A 9289-nucleotide genomic window follows, 5' to 3' on the forward strand; every position below is an offset into this window, starting at 1 on the left:
CAGCTCGGACTCTCGTATCGGTTCAGAGAGCTCTCATCGTTCGAGTTTTCTTCTTTTCTTCTATCTACAACTGTAACCAAGCAAGTTTTCCTGCCTGCACCGTGACCATCTACGGTGTAAGTAAAACAATCTTTAATCAACCTCCATGTGTCAGTGCCTAATTCTAGTCCTCCATGCCGACTTCCCTGGCCCACGTGCCCGGGCTGCTGGCCCCAGGCCCTCGGCCCCAACAAAAATATGGTGGGTATTTAAGTCAGATTCACCTAACGGCAGCCAAGCTCCTTGTTGTCTTGTTCTCACAGATTGAATCTGTCTACAAGTGCAGCCATAACCATTTCTAATTGAGCCTGCTACTGAAGATGAGTCCTGCTCTGTCACTGGTCTGAATCGACTGGCATCATGAATTAGTAGACTGTTATAAATGTACTCTTTTTTATTAATGCCTTGTTGTGTTTCCTGGGTAGGGCATGTCTACTATCCTTCGTATTACCCAGATATTAATGAACTTGCTCCTGAAGACCTCAAGGAGTGGCCTGACCCTGAAGAGCATCCCATAGAAATGCGTTCAGATGGCCTTCACATGGTCTAGCTGCAGTATCCATACTGGAAGAAACCCGCTACCCTGGAGCAAGTGAAGTCCTAGTCTCTGAGTAGAAGAAACAGGATAGTTGACTGGCAAGGTGGTAACTGTCAGTGCACCTGTGGCACCAGTTATTATCTTGAGTTCATTCCCTACCTGAAGGTTAGAATGGCTAACTGTGGGAGGGGAAGTGATTGTTGTAGCTCTGCTCATTTGGGAGTTTGTTGTTACATACTTTCTGAAGGGAACCCCGTTGAGCTCAATGTCTCTGAGTTTGTGTCCCCAATAGTGCATTCTGCATCTGTTCAGCTTCTTGAGCCACTGCATTTATGGGAGAATCTGTCCCCTCTCATTCCTATGGTTAACAACACTCTCCAATGATGGTGTTAGACCCACTAGGTTAAGAGAGTGCATTACAGGTTAGAACAAAGTTATTACATAGTTTGTGAATCATACCTACACAGAGGCCTAGTGAAATGGTACTCACTTCAATACAACCAAAAGAAGGCTGTATCCACAAGCCTCCACCACTTATCCTCATCCTTTTATACCAGTGGGGTTCCTAAAGCAAATCAGTGCTATGATTCTGCCTGGAAAATGCCGTTTCATTAACCCTATACAGTATCGTCACTATGAGCAACAGTGGGAGCTCTTTCAGTCTCTGGGAGGTGAAGCATAGTTACAAGCTCCCAAAGTAGGAAAAATAAATGTGATCTGTAAGAAAATGAAGTGTTCGCTACTATCTCTAGCCACTCCCCCACAGGAGGCCCCGACACTGCCCGTGTATAACCCCACACCCTGGTGGAGCTCACAAGTTAAAATCTCAACCCTCCTAAATGCTTCGTTGTTCACTGCTCGAATATTGTTCAGACAAGAACAACAGTATGTCTGAGCTACTTTTCCAAATTGTTCAGCACGGGTAGCTGAAGGGTTACTTAGATGGGAATAGCCAGTCATTTTCCGTTCCATAAGTGCACTTAAGTCCTGCAGACGAAGAAATACTTCATTTAATCTTTGAGACAGACTTAACTCCGCTATGAATGTGTAGAACTTGGATAAATCCCAGAAAAACACTGAAGGAGTGACCAATCTCCTACAGGCGGTAGGGCTGCCTACTAAGGGAGGCATGCTCGAAGGAAAAACCTTAGAGTACACTGACAAATTGCTAACTGATGTAAGATTAGAGACAGCCCGTCTTGCCCAAGTCATGATGGACACTGCTTTTAAAGCAGACAAAAATCAAATTTAGAGTACTGTGTGTGAACAAGTCCAGTTATCATTGAATATGCATTTTTCTCAGATAATAAACAACGTTAAAAATAGAGAATGGCCCCCTAGCTTAGAGCATCATGGAATGCCTGCAACATTTAACGAGAGATACCCCTATCAAAGTACCTAGATTACCACTTGGGAAGGCTGTGATAAAAAAAAAAATGTTTATTCCTGGTGCAGGGGGTAAAAGAGAGAAACTGGACCACTGCTTATTTGCTAAACTTGGGGCTAAGAGGAGGATGCCTTTGGGACTAGAATCTGCATTGCCCAATATAGGAAATAGTTGCTCCCGATGGCTCTCGGTATGTAGCACAGTCCCCCTTAGTTTAAATTAGTAGCACCTTGATTGAATTAGGGACTCTATGGAGAGCCTGGCCTCCCAGCCCACATAACATGACCAGCGTATACGAGTTACCTAATGTGTCATATGCAACAATAGGGCAACATGTTTGTTGGGAAGGAATTGCCCAATATAGGAAATAGTTGCTCCCGATGGCTCTCGGTATGTAGCACAGTCCCCCTTAGTTTAAATTAGTAGCACCTTGATTGAATTAGGGACTCTATGGAGAGCCTGGCCTCCCAGCCCACATAACATGACCAGCGTATACGAGTTACCTAATGTGTCATATGCAACAATAGGGCAACATGTTTGTTGGGAAGGACCAGGTCGTTAATATAGGAAATAGTTGCTCCCGATGGCTCTCGGTATGTAGCACAGTCCCCCTTAGTTTAAATTAGTAGCACCTTGATTGAATTAGGGACTCTATGGAGAGCCTGGCCTCCCAGCCCACATAACATGACCAGCGTATACGAGTTACCTAATGTGTCATATGCAACAATAGGGCAACATGTTTGTTGGGAAGGACCAGGTCGTTTGCTGCATGAAAATAGTACCACCTGGACTTTATGCAATTCATGTTGCTTAAGAGCTAAAAGTAGAGCTGTTGCTTTACTGCAATTGAGTAGCCGTACTATTGCCCTAAAATGTCCAGAAATTTTCTCTAAGACTATACCTCGCAACTTTACAATACCTACTTCATAGGGATCAAATGTAGACATACCCCGGTTAGAAAACTAAAATGAAGTGAAAAATAAGCTGCAAAGCCTTGAGGCAAAGGCTTGGCAAGGCACTCGGTTAGCTCTCCTTGCTCGAGAGGAGGGGGCGAATCATCAGTCTGGCTGTCAATGTGCCCAAGCCTTGTAAATGGCATGATGTAATCTTTACTATTCGTGTGTCACCAAGTACCACCTCAGCTACGTGGCTAACCATCTTAAGCATCATAGTATTTTGCATTGCCCTAGTGGCAACAGCTAAATAGTGTTTTAATCGTTGTTGATATAAATCTGTTCATGCTATGCAAGTTAAGTTTATAGATCCCTCCCCATTTCCTGATGTAGTGTATGTGGCTTTAGCATCTCAATTGTAGCCATCATAGTGCTTCAGCAAGCAAAGAGTAGAGTGTGACAGCTGAAAAGTGTGCCTGTGTGATAAAGGTGCTTGCTGAGGGCTCTATGAAGATTATATCAAGTGTTTTTCTGTATTTAGATATTAAGCTATATGTTGTTGCTAAAAGCCTAATTAAAGTTTAAGATGTAGTGAGGCCTTGTACAAAGTAAAGCCTAGTAAATTTAGCAAAGCCTAGAAGTAGTAAGGCCCCGTGGCGCAGTTAAAATTACCTTATCAAAGGAATGCAAGGCTTATACTGCTAATTGGTCAGTCTAAAGACAGTTGAAGTAAAAAGAATCTAAGTAGTTGTTCGTTATCAGTATCATTCAAAAGCTATAAATTAGCTAGAATATCTAGAAACCATTCAGAAAGAAGAGACAGCTCTGTGAAAAGGATTAGTTAGCTGTTGCCTGGATCAGTGGGCCCGTGGACTTTGAGGAGCCCAAGGACTGCATTCCAGAGTCCTTTGCATTACCCTCCAGACATCGCTGTTTGGGGACGCCTACTTTCGCTGAACTTTGTGGTAAGAGAAGCTTGCTGTGTATCAGGCATGAGGGGACTGTCGATAAGTTGCTGACACGAATTGCTTTGGTCTGTCATTGTTTGTTTTGTTACTACACTTGGTTGTGTTTTTGTTAAGTCAATAAATCTTTCTTACCTTTCTACCCCCGACCACACCCTCAATCCCAAACCCTCTGCAGGCAGCGGCTAAAACAGTCCAATACACTTCTTTTCTGGAACACAGGAACTTGCTACAGCAAAGGTAAAGTTCATTCACAAGAGAAACAGAGCTTGCTCACAGGGAGCATGAATGTTTCAAAGACCACTTTTTTTCCTTCTAAAGCATGAAGCACGTTTTGCCTGACCACATCATGATTAACAAAAAAGTCATGTGTAGTCTTTTTCCCTGTGCATAGGAAGATAGCAAGAACTATAGGTGACATCCACTTCTTGTTCTTGATACTGTAGACACTAATGATACTATGGTAATGGGCCTGGGATGAAAACACAAATACAATAGAATTTTTCCATGATGTATTTTTCAAAGTCAGGCTTTAAATCATATAAATGATCCCCCCAAACACTAATCCTGTAGCCTAGTGGTAGGCAACCCCTGGTATGGGTGTCAGAGCATGGCATGCAAGGGCATTTTTCTTGGCACACATGCCTTGAGGCAGATGGCAGGGAAGGGGCTGGTGTTGCACTGCTAGAACCAGGATCGGGACTGTTGCAGCTCCCTTGCCATCTGCCCCCAGCATGCTGACATCTTGCAAGTCAAGGTTATGGGTGTTTTTGGCACTCTGCTCAAAAATGTTGCTGGCCATGCTGTAGCCTAATGTTAGATATATGGCATGATGTCTATGATGAGGAGAATAATTTATAATCAGCATTCTGCAGTCAGTATTTGAGCCTTGCAACATAACATTTAGAAGCGCTATAATGTTAATGATGCATGTGACACTACAATGGCAAACTGGATTAAGAGCCTTTGGTGCTCTTAAACTGCTATGTCCATGGGGTCCTAGTCCATTACTTATGTACCTTGGTAATACAAATAATAAATATCATTATCAACTAGCAAGCTGAGCACACCATTTCTGAACAGAGAAGTTTTGAAGCAAGGAGAAAACATTTCCTATGTATGGTTTGATACCATGTTTCGAAAATATAATTTTCCCACTGGTGACATTCCAACTCTAGTTATGCTTTCTGAGTGCCTTAGGAATTCACAGCCCACAAGCAGTGGGTGGGGAAAGGGACACTTAGGTGCAGTTAAACCATCATAGTCTGCTCCAGGGGTCCCTGATTCCCTTCTGGGCAGCAGTGCTGCTCGGACTCTGCGGTAATGCTGCTGAGGCCGCACCCTCAATATACCCTATTTATAGAAGAGAGAGAGGAGTGATAGGGTGCCTGTACATGAGCACAGAGGCTGCTCTGACAGGCTGTAATTACAGCACATTGGAGTATACTGGATTAATTGAGTCCGCTGGACCATGGTAATTATTGCACTCCACCCAACCTCCGCATCTCATGTATCAGCATCCCTGCACTTCAAAATGGTGGTGGCAGTGCTTTAACTAAAGCTTGTCAAGTGAACTTTAGTTCAAATGCCCCCATCACCATTTTGAAGTGTGGGGATGTTGATACATGATATGCTATGAAACTTTAATTAGAGTGGCTCTCGGAGCCATTCTAATTAAAGTTCAGCCCGTCCCTCACCCCTGGAGCATGTGTAAAAGTGCCTTTTGATTTTAGCATGAAAGTCTTGGGGCATATCTATGTCACTTCCCTGGTGCTCCTGAACACACCCAGAAATGAGGTGATAAAGCCACCTACTTCCTAGTACAGATTTGTCTCCAACATGCTTGAGTGGTGACAGGGAGTGCCTTCCACTGCGCTACACTGCCTCATTTCTGGATTTGTCAGGCATAGACCATGAGCAGCTGGACAGGGCATGCTTCTCAGGAGTCACTTCAGGAGCACCCTGGAGAATACACCTTTAGAGACTTGGGTGAGGCTACATTTTACAAGACAGGTAATAGAATATGAGGAATCATTCTCTCTGAAATAAAAAGCACTGCATGCTTTTAAGGGCAATCTGTTTGTTGTTGTTGAAACAAATTGTTGAGTCTGAGACTGTGACTTGTTTTGGAGGCCCAGAATATTTTAGGAAAAGCATGACTAACACAGCTCATTCCAATCAGATGGGATTGCACATCTCTCAAGCAATGTGTCATGTGTGTAATCTCCTCCATAAGAAGGATTAATCATAAGCACCAAGGACATCTTGTGAAATCTCAGTTTATAATCAAGGATGAACTGTATTGTATAAGCAAAAAGTACCCAGGAGGTTTTGGGTTGGTTGCAGATAAAGACAAGTCTGCATGCTTTCTCCTGCCCAATATGTTTTAACCTCAAATCACTGGAAAATGCTAAAAATATGTGTTAAGTGACACTAAGAAAAGGCTAAATGATGATGGATTATTTAATGATAACTAATAGCATTAATACATGTAAATTGAATGGGATGACACAATTTATCAGCATGTGTCTGCTCCAGGCTAGATTGCTATAATTCCTTGTATAAAAAACAAAACATGCAAAGGATACACTAGCTCCCACCGGTATGCAATGCAGCTGCCTGGCTTCTCCAGGGTGCAAACTTCTAGGAGCCCATCAGACCCCTTCTCAATTAAACTGGCAGTTTAAAGCTTTGGTCCTGCTTTTCAAACTAATTCATGAACCAAGCCCTGGCAGTATTAAAGGCCAAATTTCAGTCTGTGAACCACTGTGACAGTCATGCCCTACTGGGACAAATCATGTTAGCATTCTCTGTCAAGGGGGATTCTGCTCTGAGAGAAGCTTCAATGAAAGAAAAGGTGAATCCCAGAGTCTGACCAGCTTGATAAAGTGAAGCAAAAAACATTCCTCTTGGAAAGTTCATTCTACAAGATTCACAAGAATGACAGCCCTTCTACCCCGAAACACCTCCCGCAGAATGTTGAATAAAATCTGGCACAATGAACAAACAAACAAAGCCTCCAAACCAACCCCTAATTCATTCACTGTTTTCTTCCCTCAAAAGGGAAAAGTGCCAGAGACTCCATTAAGCCCATTAAGGACTTTACTATTGCTATTGATTGTATGAGGAATGCTCATCAATGTGCGGCAGTACAAAGTCCTACAGAGGAGAAAAATATCTCTGTGAGGGGAGATACTAAAACTAATCCAGGCCAGCAGTCTGCTCCAGAAGACTATGGTCCACCCAACTGGACAGAGTTAACCTCTGCCCAGAAACCTGAACAGAGCTTTCAATGTCTGCAACTGAGCCAAGCCAAAATAAGCTGCACTGATGGCTATGTTTTCAGAACACTGTTTGTTCTGATGCAGGAAGTAGGAGGACAGGTTGGGAAATATGTTAGGTGCAGGAGTCAGGCTCCAAGTGACTTATGAGGCTAACTGGAAAAGGACCCCAGGATTCCCTGTTATGAAATTTATAAAGATGATCCAGAAGTTTGCCAGTCACAAATATACAATTAAAGAAACAAAAAACCCTCTAAAAATCTTGAGGGCCTGGGACGGTATATTGGTGTACAATGCCAAAACTGTATGGATTTAGAGATGGCAGTGAGGAATTATTAAGTATTTTAAAACTATTTGAAATATCTGGTATAAGCAGAAATTGTTTATTGTTTTTTCTCCAGTATTTCAAAATTATTCTCCAGTATTTCAAATTCTCCAATATTTCAAATTTCTGAATTTGAAATATCTGAATTTCAAATTCAGAAATTTCCCACAGCCATAAATCCTGTTTTTCAATTAATAATCTAAACTGAAAAGTCCCAGTTTTTTCAGTGGTTGATATATTTTTTACTGATTTATGGCTTAAAAACAATAATATACCACATAGGATTTTCAGCAGAAGTACCCAATACCTCTTTACAGTCCTAAGAGCCTCATAATGCAACAATTTGTTTAGGCATTGCATCTGTGTCGGGAAGCAGAAAGAGTCTTTGCTAGAAGTTCAGTATCACACTCTTTGTGCTTCCAGAGTCAGCCTTCGTTTCCTAGAGACTTAAGATATCTCTGGTCTTGATCACAATGATTAACATGAATTTCCAGGATTTGTTTAGAAGAGCTGATAAAAACCAAGTTCTCCATTCAGTAATGAAATGGCAAATCACAAGGTGATTTAACAATTTATTTGAAGGTAAACACATACCAGTGTAGATGCATTTGTGAATCCTTCAAATACATCTGCCTGCTGTTCTGGAAGCAATAAAATTAATTCTGAAAGAAAGGGCCTTTGTTTGTATGTTTTTACTGACAACCTGCTCAGATACACAGGAAGCATGTTATTAACACTGAATTATTCTACCACTGCCATGCTTTTCCTTAACCCTTCTATTTTTTCTTCCCATAATAAAAGAACTAGGGTACCTTCTTACCAGCTGGAATAAAGGATGCCACAGTTAAATACCACTCATAATGATGAATCATGTAAGGCATCTGCTTGAGCACAGAGAAGCTAGTACTGTCCTAGAAAACAAGAATGAACATAATGCCATTTCATTGCTGAATGGAGAACTTGGTTTTTATCAGCTTTTCTAAACAAATCCTGGAAATCAATAAAACAAAACTAGCATTTTTAAAAAAAGAATAAAGGTAAACATAAAACAGATTTAAATTAATTGTATCTGTGAGATCCTCAAATTAATTGTATCTGTGAGACTATGGTTTGAAGCAGTGATTCTCAACCAGAGTGAGGGATGCCTTAAGTCTAACAAGGCTGAGAACCACCTGTTTAAACCAGAGCCTGGAATCAGTCCATGGGTACAATTTGACATGGGGGGAGGCGGTAGTAGGGTTATGCAGGCACAATCTGTTGCATGGCCCTAACTCCATTTTCTAGATCAGGCCCCAGTTCAGCGTGCTAAATTGGGCCCATCACTCCTGATTCTGCACAGGCTGGAATGGGTCCCCCTGGTCCTGGTCCCATGATCTGTTATCAGGACTTAGAAATTTGCCCACCAGAGTGCGATGGTTGGATCAATTGCCACAGCTCCCCACTGGCAAATTTCTGGACCAGTGGGGAGTCTTGCAGGCCAGATAACATGGCTATATAGGCAGGATGTGTCCCACAGGCCAGACGTTGACAACCCTTGGTTTAAAGCATTCAAATATTTTGTAAATAGAGAATAATAACCAAGTGGAACCTGAATGGGGTATATTTATCTGACTGTCTCAGAGTGATTTGGCTCCTGTTGCAATTAGCTTGCATTATTAGTTGCCAAGACACAGAGGTCTCATGAGCAAGACCCTGGATTCTATTCCTGGTCCTCTGAGTTGCTCAGAAACCCTGCACAAGATATTCTCTCTGCCTGTGGTTCCCAACTGTCTTATCCTTTTGAAGTTCCCTAAGGAAGGATTTTTTTTTGTTCTTTGTTTGTACAGTACCTAGCACAATGCAGCCCTGATCTCAGTTCAGC

The sequence above is a fragment of the Alligator sinensis genome, unplaced genomic scaffold (assembly GCF_000455745.1).
Source record: "Alligator sinensis unplaced genomic scaffold, ASM45574v1 scaffold176_1, whole genome shotgun sequence".
Classification (NCBI taxonomy): domain Eukaryota; kingdom Metazoa; phylum Chordata; order Crocodylia; family Alligatoridae; genus Alligator; species Alligator sinensis.